Raw genomic sequence first — 12,409 nt, 5'->3', positions numbered from 1 at the left:
CTCCTTGTCTCACTTACTTGAACATTCTTCCTTTTCCCACTCTGCATCAAATATTGTCCTCTCCTTTCAGCAGCTGAACAGGTTTTCCTGCATTCAGGCTACAAAGCTACCAAGGGCAGCCCCTCCCATTATCTTTGTATGGATCTCTTGCTGTTGTTGAATGAAAGTGGTTACCATAAGCAAAATGCTAAGGGAGGAAATTGCCTCCATTGTTTGAAAGATGGATGGGAGGGGGAATGGTACAAGTCCCTAAATTTTAGTTTTTCATGCTTGTTTAGTTCCATGGGAAAGAACCAGACTACACAGCAGCATTTGAAGTGTGTTATTTTGAGGTGCAGAATTTAATGTTTTGTATGCATGGGGGACTCCTGTGAGCTTTATTACTGCTTTTGAAGTTTATTGCTGTTCTTTCATTTTCTATCCTGTTTCCTTGACATATTTACACTTACTAGCTCTAATCAGAATACTGATTGTTACAGGTCAACAACAACAGCATTATTTTAAAGTCCATGGAGTATAAGCGGCATGGAAATTTTGCAGTGGAAAGCAAATGATTTGGTGTGACTCACATCCACAAGTAAGTAACAATTAAGTGCTATATTGCATTACCACTAGTCAATCTAAAAAAATAACAACAGCCTTTCAATTAAAGTGCACATTGTGTCCAGTTTAATAGCGGAGACCACTGAGATTTCAAGGCAGAGAAAATAATAGAAAACCATTAAATCTTTTAAGCAACTTAAAAATATATTTTACAAAATTCATGAGTGAAAGTATTCACTTGTCTTCTCAGAATGTTGCCCCGCAATAAACCATTACACAGAGTATGCAATAGGACAGTGCTAATTAAAGTGGCAAGTAGACCAGTTATGTAATGTATAAGATTAGAAAAAGCAGCAGTATAAGATTAGAAAATGTGGAAAGCAGGAACAGAGTGCCAGCAGGAACATCAGTGGCCCAGGGTAGTGGACAGCATAAAGCCAGAGGGTAGGCAAGCTGGCCAGCCATGAGAACACAGTTGATCTGATGCAGACCAGAAGGCTTGTGCCTAGATTTTACGTGGCAGATGTCTTCTACAATTAACCATGTCATCCTAAACAGAATTGCAACCTTAGAAGCTCACTGGCTTCAATAGAGTCAGAAGGGTGAATCTCTGCTTTGGTTAAGCACTGCCTTGGATTTCCTAATGCATGAAAGTAACAATGACTTTCTTTGTGTTCCTTGATGTATCAGAACATCTCATGACATGACATTTATTTTCTCCTTGGACAACAGAAAACAACAGCTAACTAAAATGGAAATGCTACTTGCCTACAAAATCAACATGTATAATCAAGCTTGCCCACTTCTGGCTGCCAGCTCCCTATCCACCCCAGCCTAAAGCCAAGAAAAGGAAGTGGAAGTTTCAGCCCCCATCTCTTTTAATTCATTTCCGACTGTTATGATTGAATAACTGCTGGTTTGTCATGTGGGCCTAAGTATAACCCATTTCTCATATTTTCTCAGAATTAATTAAATTATATTTACATACCTCCATCCCTTTTGGCTTAGGGTATTTTACGTTAGAACTCTCATAAATGAAACGGAGGGAGTTTGTCGCCATCAAGGAGGTTATAATTGGGAATTTTAACATTGTTTTATGGGGCTTATATTTTAATTGCAAACCACCACAAGCCTTTCAGGAGTGGTGGTATAGAAGCTGAATGAATGAATGAATGAATGAATGAATGAATGAATGAATGAATGAATGAATGAATGAATGAATGAATAAGAGTAAGCATCATGACTTAAATATATATCTTAAATGAGAACTTGCATTGAATAAAATGGTTTATAATTTATCATTCAACATTCGGTATTCAACAACTCAGTTTTTACTGCAGTTTTCTACTATGGATTCAGTTGATGGTGAGAGGGGCCCCTGGGCTCTGGTTGATGGCTTGTTTCATTTGTCTTGGCCAAAAGCCTGGTGGAAGAGCTCCCTTTGCAGGCCCTGAATAATTCTTTTAGCTCTGCCAGGGCTCTGATACCATCTGGGGCCAAGACTGAGAAGTCTCTGGCTCTGGTCAATGACAAGTGAGCTTCCCTGGGATCAGGGATCACCAGTTTGTTGGTGCAGGTAGAGCGTAGTGCTCTTTGGAGAGCATAGGTAGAGAGACAGTTTCTCAAATACTCACAGCTCAGACCATGTACGGCCTTGGAGGTGATTATCAGAACCTTAAGCCTGATCTGGTAGTCAACTGGTAGCCACTGCAGCTGTTGGAGTATGAGTCGGATGAAGGCCCTCCAAGGCAATCCTGTCAGAACTCTGGCTGCTGCATTCGGTACCAGTTGAAGTTTCTGGATCAGGGCTAAGGGTAGGCCTGTGTAGAATGCATTGCATAATTGAAGCCCAGAGGTGGCCATCACCTGGATCAATGGGGCTAGGTGTTCTAGTGCCAGGTAGGGTACTAGTGGCTTGGCTTGGCATAGATGGAAGAACACTAGTCATGCTACTCTAGTGACCTGGAGAGACCTCCATGGAGAGAAAGGAGTCAAAGATCACACCCAGGTTCCTGGCTGAGTGTGAAACTGACAGTTGCACCCCATCCATGTTGGGCAGTCATGCTTCCTCACCTGGGTCTTTCCTACCAAACCCCAGGATTAAGCTTCAGATGGCTTTGCTTGAGGCAGCTCATCACTGCTTCCTGAAATCTGGTTAAGGTGGTGGCAGGTTACAGTGGATGAGTGATAGGGTTGTGACTGTCCTGCATAGTGTAGAGGGTTGGACTAGATGACTCAGGAGGTACCTTCCAGTCCATTATTCTATGATTCTATGATTCGATTCTATGAGCCTGGGTGAGAAAAAGCTGGGTGTCAGCAGCATACTGATGGCACTCCAGACAAACGTCCTTATTAGTTGGGCAAGAGGATGCATAAAGATGTTAAATAAGATTGGGGAGAGAATTGCTCCTTGCAGCACCCCACACGGGGGTAGCCAGCAATGTGATTGGTTCTCTCCTATCACTACCCTCTATCTTTGACCTAAAGAAAAAGATCAGCCATTGAAAGGCTGTCCCTCATATCCCAGAATCTGCAAGGTGGTGAGCTAGTAGCTTGTGATCCAGTGTGTCAAATGCTGCTGAGAGGTCAAGTAGTATTAGTAGCAATGGCATTCCTTGGTACAGCTGGCAATGGAGGTCATCCATCAGGGTGACCAGTGCTATCTAATTCTCAACCTCATGGCCAGGTTAAAAACCTGACTGGACTGAGTCTAGGACTGAAGCTTCCTCCAGGAATGCTGTCCGTTGGTCTGTGGCAGGTGTTTCTACTACCTTCCCTAGAAATGCCAAGTGTGAGACAGGGTGATAGTTGGTGGGCTCCCACAGGTCCAGGGATGATTTCTTCAGTAGAGGCCAAGCCACTGCCTCCTTCAGCCGCTCTAGGAATTCTCCGGTTGAGAGGGAGAGGTTGATTACCTCCCAGAGGGGGTCCCTAGTTTCTGATCTTTTGATAAGCCACAAAGTGCAGGGATATAGGGGGCAAGTGGTGGGTCTCGTTGAAGACAGTGAGAGACAACTGAACCTGGCAAGTGTATCCTTCAGAGGCAGCCAAGGGGGCCTCTAATTTCTTTTCTGTATGTAAAGATGGTGTAAGGTCATGGTGGAGTTGAGACTTTATCCAGAAAGGGGCTCGCAAATGCCTCACAGTTGATGTCCAATTTGTCTTTGTTTTGGTACCCTTCTCTGAGGGTGGTTAAAATAGCTTCATTCTTGCTTAGAATGTCAGAGTTGATGCTTCTTCCTTCTGAGCCTTCATGGGCTGTGAAATCAGCCAGTCTAAAAAGCATTCTCAGCACCACTGGCTCCATACAGCTTAGACAAGTCATCTGTCTTCAGACAAATCTTGAAGGCTCACTTCTACTTTCAGCAAAGAGAATGGAGTGACACAACCCCCTCTGTGATCATACTATTAATATCAGCTCTATCTCTGTTTTCAAATCATTTAAATCCATAGTGTTGGAGTTCTACCCTGAGTGACAGAGCATTGGTCCCCCAGAGAACATTTTTTACCTGCTTGCATAATGATATGTGGTGCTATTAAGAGGTACTGTCTAGAGATTACCAACGAGACTGCCATCTTTGTCTCCATAGAGAAACAGAGGCTTCAAGATACCTGAGAAGATCACATAGCAAGGCTGAAATTAATGGGAGAGGGCACAAAGAACTTACTGTCTTCTAGATTCAGGGGAAAAAATGAAACATGTCTAATATTTGCCCAGGAGGACTCTCCTTAGAAATTGGCCTGTAAGTCCTTATGTCCAGGAGAAGAAATATCTTAAAACCTTTGCTGAAAAAATGCATGGTGTTTTTTGTTTGTTTGTTTTGCTAAAGGTTTGCTTAAAAAGGCTGAAGGATTCAGGTCTGTTTCAAATCACCGAACTGTTACCATCCTTATAGCTTTGTTTCTTTTGCTAGAGAATTTGAAACACTGGTAGCAAAAGGAGCTGAGTGAAGCAGCCAGGAGCTCGGAAAGATGCTGGGGCAATTAATTGAAGTATCCAGAATTGATGAGTGCTGTCAAGGGCCCACTATGAGGAAAGCTACCAAGGGAGCTTAATAAAGTGACTTGAAGAGATCAGGGATATTGCAAGATCTAAGAGAAATCGCCATGAGCACTGGAAAACAATGGGAAAGCATGTGGAAGAGCAGAACGGAACTGCTGTGCTCAATTATGCATTCAGAAGTGATTAGGGTGCCAGAAGGATAACAAAAACAGAGTAAATATCCCTCAATACTCAGCAGTGAGGAAGGCAACTTCAACTCATGAAGATAAATCAGAAAAGGCACAGGAAGGAGATGTGGACCATAAATTTGTAGAGTTACTAAATATTTTTAAAGGAGGGCAACAATTCAATGTTGGTATTGTTACAAAATAATTTGTCATTCTCAACATTTGTCTTTCAAAGGGATGTTTTTTTAGCATCTGGTGGATGATATCCAAGAGAGTAAAGCTTACATATTCAGCTGTGTATAGTATAATCAATGTACATGGAGTTTTAAAAGGTTCCATAAGCAACAAAAGCCCCCTGTGACAGACAGCACTTTGAAAGTCAGATTCCAAGTGCTGAAATAATAGCAACAGTGAATGATGAGTTAAAAATCTTCACTAAGAGTGGGAGCTGGAGCAACAGGATAATTCAAGTTCTCTGATTGGCCAGCAACAGCTGAGTAGGAATTGTTTAGTACCTGTGTCAGCAACAGCTGAGTGGGAATTGTTTAGTACCTGTGTGCTCGAGGAAATTGAGTGGGAGTCTGATTCTGATGCTGGTTCACAGAGAAGTCTGATGGAACCTGTCATGCCTATGCTCCCTGTGCCTCCATACTGCAGCCAGTGGGCACTCTGGAGAGCACAATTGGGTTAGACCCAGAACCCAACCCAGAACCCTGCCCCAGCACATCACTATCAGTACTGGCACCCACCATTGAGGATCTGGTTAGGGACCAGCCAGACTCACCAGATGATGACCAGCCTGGGCCCAGCCAGGCTCCTACCTAGCCCTACCTGCCAGCACCCTCTAGCTCCCAGGGCAAGGCCACATCCAGCCTGGAAGACTCACCAGAGCAGCAGTGTCAGTGCTGGTGTTCCATCCTGACAGTGGTCAGAAGATCAGCTCAGGTGTCAGCATGCTGTCAGTCTTGATAAGGGTCAGCTGAAGCTCCTGTCCACTTTCTAGAAGCTAGGGGAGTTCTGTGGAACTCACAAAGACAAAAGAAAAACACAGTAATGAGACCGCTAAGTTTAAAAGAAAATTTAAAATCTGAAAGAAAAACCTTTGATCATTTTTACCACATAGTGGGGAAATGTGTCCATCATATCCCCCCCCCCAAAAAAAGTTCTTTGCCTACATAGAGATATCAATACATTTTGATACTAGGCAAGCGTTGAAAGGCAATGTCTAATGCAAATCATAATGCATCAGTTTTCAAATTATCCTTATGAGTAAAATACAGAAAGAGCTTCTATCGCATAATATAGATTCGGTGAGGAATAGTGGTTAGGGTGTTAGAGTAGGAACTAAGAACCTAGTATTTTCACTCTGCCATGAAGCTCCTTGAATAATCTTGGACCAAGTACTATTTTCAGCATAGGTAGCCTTCAGGGTTGTTGTGAGAACAGAATTAAGGAGAGGGAGAAAGGAAGGTGGATAGATTCAATGATAACGAAAGAGATAATATTAACCATATGGGCTAACCCTAATTTTCATTAGACTACCAAGGGCCAATAAATGTCTAACACAGTTTTTGAAATTATATTGCACTGTAACAATAGGAAAGGCAGAAGAATCTTGAAGGGCATAGAAGGCAAGGCAATTCACTTTCTTTGTTAGATATTATCCTACAAAGTTTATGGGGTCCATCTAGTAGCTGAATAGTAAGGATGTGCAGAAGCCATATAGGGGCATAAACAGGTAAGTATAAATTGTGAATTAGTGTGACAAAGTCCATAAAGCATGGGTTGGCTCCATATCTCCACTTGGTTCACCTGGAACCTTACTGGGTGACCTTAGGCCAATCATTCTCACATCAACTGACATCACAGGGTGTTCTGAAGAGATCCACATATAGCATCCTTAGTGCTTGTGAAGAAGGCAGGGGAAAATAAGACAGATAAAAGATAGTTTTAATATACACTTACACATTGTGGTCCCACAATAATTAATATGCTATATATAGCCCCAGGCAGCATCCAGGCTACAGGTAGTACATGTAAATCTGAAGAATATAGAACTTTTTGAATGCTTCCCAGTTGTATTTCCAGATAATATTTGTTTGTTTGTTTGTTTGATTTCTTACCCGCCACTCCCAGATGGCTCGTGGCGGGTTACAAATGTCTTTATAAAATCCCCAATAAAGTACCCTTTAAAACCACAGACAAAAAGTCATAACCAGTCAGAGTCCTGCTTTCCAGCTACTGTTCTCTCAGAACACTATCAGCTACAATTTTGGGCTCTTCAGCAATTTCAGTGCTTCCACTCTGTCATCCTTGACAGAAATTGAAGGGCTCCAGAATGTGTGTGTGAGAGCGAGATATGCTACAAATGAGAATCTCTTACTAGTCATTGCCTGAAAGGTAGGCTGGTAGGGCTTTTTCACCACTGAAAGGATTGGTCAAATATTGTTAGGTAGACAGCAGGAATGGGCATCCAGATATAAATCAAAATATAACCTAAATCATGCCAATTTCAGATAAATATAGCAAGTCCAATTGCAATAAACTCCAGTATTCAAAAATGAGAAAACATTTGGAACTGACAGCTATTTTAGTGTCTCAGTCTTTGCTTTCAGTTTTTCAGCCTGTAGGAAAGAATTGACTGAGCAGATATGTATCTGCTAAGGAAACCATCCACCCGAAACAATTTGCCAGTGTTCCTGTAGAATAGAATCAGCCTGAATTGCATTTCTGGGCATAGGATTTTCTCTGGATAATGATAGGCCCTTAGATTGTCATGACTAATTTTATTTTCTAGGTCTGTATCTGCTAGACAAGTTAAATGTTTGTACCATCTGGAAGTCAGGAAGGGAAGGGCCCTTCTAGTCTAGACCATCTGCAGTGGAGTCGGCATCCACAGATTGTCCCTTGAGGTGCAGGGGGGGGGGGAACTGTCGGATTGGGAGGAAGGAGGGCTCCTTCAAAGCAAGGACATCACCCCTTTGATCCCTATGCTTTGCTCCTACACTTTCCTTCAGCATACCATGGTATGTTGGCTAAGGTAATTGAAGGGCAGTTTTAGCCATTCAGTTCTTAAATGAATTTGCCAGTAATGGTGGCATGCCCTAACAGATAAGGTGCACATACTGATGTATGGGTCTTTAACAAAGTTCAGAGCTATGGTTGATAATGAATAAAATCTTATTTGAACTCACATCTCATGTGTGGTGCCTCTATTTTGGGGATGGAAGAGCAAATAGTTAACTAACAGAGAAAGAGTTAGAACAATGGAAAGGGTCTTGGCTCAGGCGATATAAGAGCTCTTGGAGAGCTGTTGGTAGCCAGAATAGACAATACGGACCTTGATAGACCAATAGTTCAGTATAAAGCAGTTTTATTCATAGTTTGAAGGTACCTCTTGGGTCATCTAGTCCAACCCCCTGCACTATGTAGGACACTCGCCACCTATCACTCATCCACTGTAACCTGCCACCCCCTTGAACCTTCACAGAATCAGTCTCTCCATCAACACTGACAAAGTAATCTCATTTGTGTGTTAATGACTGTCAAAATAATCTTAGAGGGAAAATGGTTGTAATAACTATATTTAGGAACAGAACTAAAGTAGTAAAGAGCAACTTGGCGGAAAATGACTGGAAAACAATTTCTTTGGGTGTCAGTGTTATTCAGTGTCCTTCAGTGAGAAAACCTGAGGCGATATCAGTACAATAGTGGATGAATGAGAGTGGGCCATTCAGTTAAATCTGTGTGCAAATGACAATGGAACCAGGGCCTCCCAGAATGGATGGCTGGGACAATTTTGATTCCCCATTCAATTTTAAAAAATAAATATATGCTGATTTTTAAAGTATATAATGTGAAATTATTGGCTAATGATTTGGTGATAGTTCATCTTCCAAGAGTCAAAACCAAATACTGTTTAGAATAATAACCAAAGGCAGCAATTAATCTCAATAAATGTGGCGTAGACTTACCCGGAGCTTACCTATTGATGCTGAGGAGGAGCAGGCTCAAGGGAGATGCGCTTTCAGCTCTCCTCCAGTGGGGGGGGACTGGGCGAGGCATGAGATGCACCATGCACAGAGGCAACATAGGGCAGGCTCATGGTGCCCTTATAAGGGTGTCATGTGTGTGAGCCCAGCCTCTTTATCCCACCACAGCCAAAGAGGAGCAGCTACCCACCCACCCTGTTATATATTGGTTGCTGTTGAGTTTTTTTCAGAAAAAGGTATGTTGACCTGGGGTGGTAGGCTTTCTTGTATGAATCCATCACAGCTGGGGGGGGTTCAGCATGGGATTGAGCCTGTTTTGGGAGGTGGAGTTCGGTCAGGGTATCGAACTCCCCATGGTTAGGGGCCTTCCTATGAAGCAGCTGGCTGCAAGCAGGGCCATCCCGGTGGGGCAAGGCAAATAGGCTCGCAGGGCCAGGTAGCCTGGGGTGGGTCCAGATGAGTTCTGTGCCTCTCTTTGGCACTCCAGTTGGGTACATCTCCCTTAGATGGGACTCAGCGGCAAGGGGACCCGTGTTCCCAGGGGTAGAACCGGGTGGCTCCCAGGGTGCCACTGTGGTCAGGATTATCACGATTGGCGGATCACATATGCAGGCTCCCTCTCTCATATCGGGCCAACTCTCTGATATGCCAATAAAGCTGTGGTCTTGTTTAAGCCCACCAAAATGTTCGCATGTTGTACTTAGCCCAACATGCCCTCCTGCAAGTCAAACCAGACTTGAAAGGAATAGTATCTTCTTATTTATTTATTTTTAAAATTAGGGCTGCCTTTTTTTAGTCTTTCAACATATAACACATTCCTTTGTGTGTTAATTGGCTTTATTAAAATTAGCATTTGAAAATTTCTAATTTTCTCTCTCATCTGCAAAATGTCACTCATTTCTTCCTGTATCACATCCTGTAATTAAATTTTCATGGTATCTAATTTTACTTGTTTATCTTCTCTCAAATGCCGCCTCTTTTTGCCAGAGGTAGTGAACAGTTCTGTGGTTTCAAAAAAAGTATCATTTAAAACTTAGTAATAAGTAAAAGAAAGACTGTGATTGTAATTAGGATTTTTCTAGAAATGACAGGTACCTAAAATTAACATAGATAATTATTTTATGTTGCTATACAAGAGCCAAAGCAAATGCTACATAAGATATGTGTGAACAGGTTTTGACAGTTCAATTTTTATTTATTTATTATAGTGAGAAGTGGCCTTGCAATCTGATGGTATTGGGAAGCAGCTGTTTACCCCTGTGGAGACAGAAGAATGCAGGATACCTTGATTAACACTCAGTGAGTCCCTGATCGTAGAGAAAACTTTATTTCCTGGAAACAAAGCAATAAAGTCATCAGAGTTTATTGAGACAAATAGGCAGTATAACAACTACTATTTGCCCATCTGCCAGGAAGAGACAAGACAGATAACTATTTGGATATCTTGAGTTGGGCCATAAACTGTTTGGGGACGCAAACTGTGATTTGGTTGGAAAAAAGATGCAAGGCAGCACACATGGAGACTCAAACCCACTATAATGGAATTTCAGAGGGGCTACATCTCCCAGAAGGTTAAGACCTTTCTCTTTTCAGAGGGGAAAAAGCAAAGAAGAGAGATGGTTGGTGGGCCTAAGGAGGGACAGTTTGGCCCCTCCTTGGAAAAGGTCAACAAGGAGAAACAGGCCAGGACTGGAACCAACAAACTCTTAGGGCCATTCCGCACCGGGATCCATGTAGCAAATTGTTTGCTGAACGAAAAATCGCCATTTTAAATAGTGGAATTCGTCGTTATACATACCTGCCTTTGTAGTGGAATCCAGTTGCGTTTCTATCGTTTCCCACAGGGTTCCGGTCTCGGCAAAAATCGCTAGAAAGGAAGTGCTATTGCTGAGCTGTGTCCCGCCCCTGGCCATCAAGCAGCCAATGGGCGGCCGTTATCATGCTCCCAAACAGCCCCTTTCCCTTTAAGGAAGGTTTTTTTAAAAAAAACACACCCGTTGCAACGAATCTGCGTTGATTCGTTGCAACCATCCAGCTAGCAGGTGATGTTTGAGCTGCCGTTTCATCATTGCCACGCTCCCCCCCCGAGTGAAAAAAAAAATCCCCCCCCTCACGGGCGCGATTTTCAGCCGAAAACAGTGTGAAAAATAAAGTGAAAATAAACCAGCAAACGGGCCTCTGTGATGCTTGTGCTTGGTGACTTTAAACAGAGGGACTGCACCCGGGGAAGCCTCACTGGGTAAATGAAGGCTTGCCGGTGCATTGATCTCTGCTCGCTCGGAGAAAAAAAAATGGCGATCGCTTCGCCGGAAGATCAGAGGAGAGAGCCAGGGGGAGGGACTTTGAAGAAACCGCAACAATGGTAATGCACAGAACTTTCCCGCTAGTGTTGCAGATTGGTTGCAGGAGTGTAGTGCTTTCCGGAGGGTGAATCCACTTTTTGGGATTTCCCTGAAAGCGCTACAACGAAGCGCTTTTTGCGGATCGGTTTCAGGAGTGTTGCAGATTGTCAACGATGTTGTGCATAACGGCAAAACTGTAGCGATTTCAATTAGTAACCATTGTGCTATTTTGGACGAATGCGGAACGGCCCTTATTATTTGACAAGCAAGCACTAAAAGCCCTTGCCAAGGACTTGCAGATCCCAGTTACTATTTCCACACATACACACTTTTTTTTATTGCTTCTGCATTAAAGTCCCTGTTCTGTATGTGTGAATGCAGTTGATGAAACCCACCAGGGTTGGGAAGAAGTTGCCAGCCCTAAAGTGATTTTAACACTTGCCTCTAAGTTGCACAGTCATGTTATTGAATTGCAGAATTATTGCACTAGTTTTGGGGCATGTCAAAATGAAGCCCTCCCAGCTAAAACAAGAGAGGCTACACTGTGAGAAGCCATAAGCCAAGAACCATATGTAAGCCTGGGCTGATAAAGAGGCTATTGGCATAGGCTGAGTAGTAGATAGCCAACATTTAGATATGGCTTTGTTCTGAGCTGTCAATAGTTTACATGCTAAGCAAAGACTGATTGAAGACATTAATTGCATTTTGACTGTCCCTTCTGTTTTTGAAATACTGATTCTCTCTGCCTTCTGCTCGTCTGTGTTTCCTTCTAGCAGAGAGCTGAAACCTGGGACCAACACAGGAGGCAAAGGAAGCAGCTCACTACCCTCCCTTGCCTGTGGGAGATGGAGAGGCTGAAGATGGGATAAATTACCAGCAGCAGGACCTTACAGAGAGGTCAGTACCACTTCTACCCAGCATGCAGCAGGAAAAGGAAGAAGACTTCAAATAAGCCTCATGATTGGCCCTCATTGGAAGAGTTCTCTTTCTCTATTGGTGGCACAAACCAGGGGAGGGCCAATCAAGTAGAGAGTGGGTTGTCTGCACACAATTTGAACTGACTGGCCTGCATTGGCAGAATGCAATTTGAAATGATTGGCTCTCATTGTCGAGTGCCTATTGGTGGCACATCTCCAGGGAAGGCCAATCACATAGGGAATGAGTTGTCTGCAAGCAACTTTAACTTTATAATGTTTAATGATTTTTTTATATTAAATAGGCAAAGAAAAGTTTAGTTCTTCATTGTGGGCAGAGACACTGTTTCGTTTTGATTTCCAAGACAGAGGTATAAAAATGCCTGTGTCTGTGGCCATTCTAAAGATGCATGGTTGTGATACACCAGCACCAGCATGAGATCAGTGC

At 43.0% G+C, this 12,409-nt stretch overlaps 1 long non-coding RNA gene across 1 annotated transcript; it reads left to right on the top strand.

Moving 5' to 3' along the window:
• Positions 1 to 478: 478 nt before the first annotated feature.
• LOC143839089 (uncharacterized) lies at positions 479 to 11,901 on the top strand. Its single transcript, XR_013231599.1, has 3 exons — positions 479 to 577; positions 9,914 to 10,004; positions 11,821 to 11,901. It is a non-coding gene; the product is annotated as an uncharacterized LOC143839089 (long non-coding RNA).
• Positions 11,902 to 12,409: the final 508 nt, after the last annotated feature.

This window comes from Paroedura picta, chromosome 5 (genome assembly GCF_049243985.1).
Source record: "Paroedura picta isolate Pp20150507F chromosome 5, Ppicta_v3.0, whole genome shotgun sequence".
In the NCBI taxonomy this organism is placed as follows: Eukaryota; Metazoa; Chordata; class Lepidosauria; order Squamata; family Gekkonidae; genus Paroedura; species Paroedura picta.
Note: the sequence above shows the minus strand (reverse complement) of the source record. Positions and strands in the feature narration are given on the sequence as shown.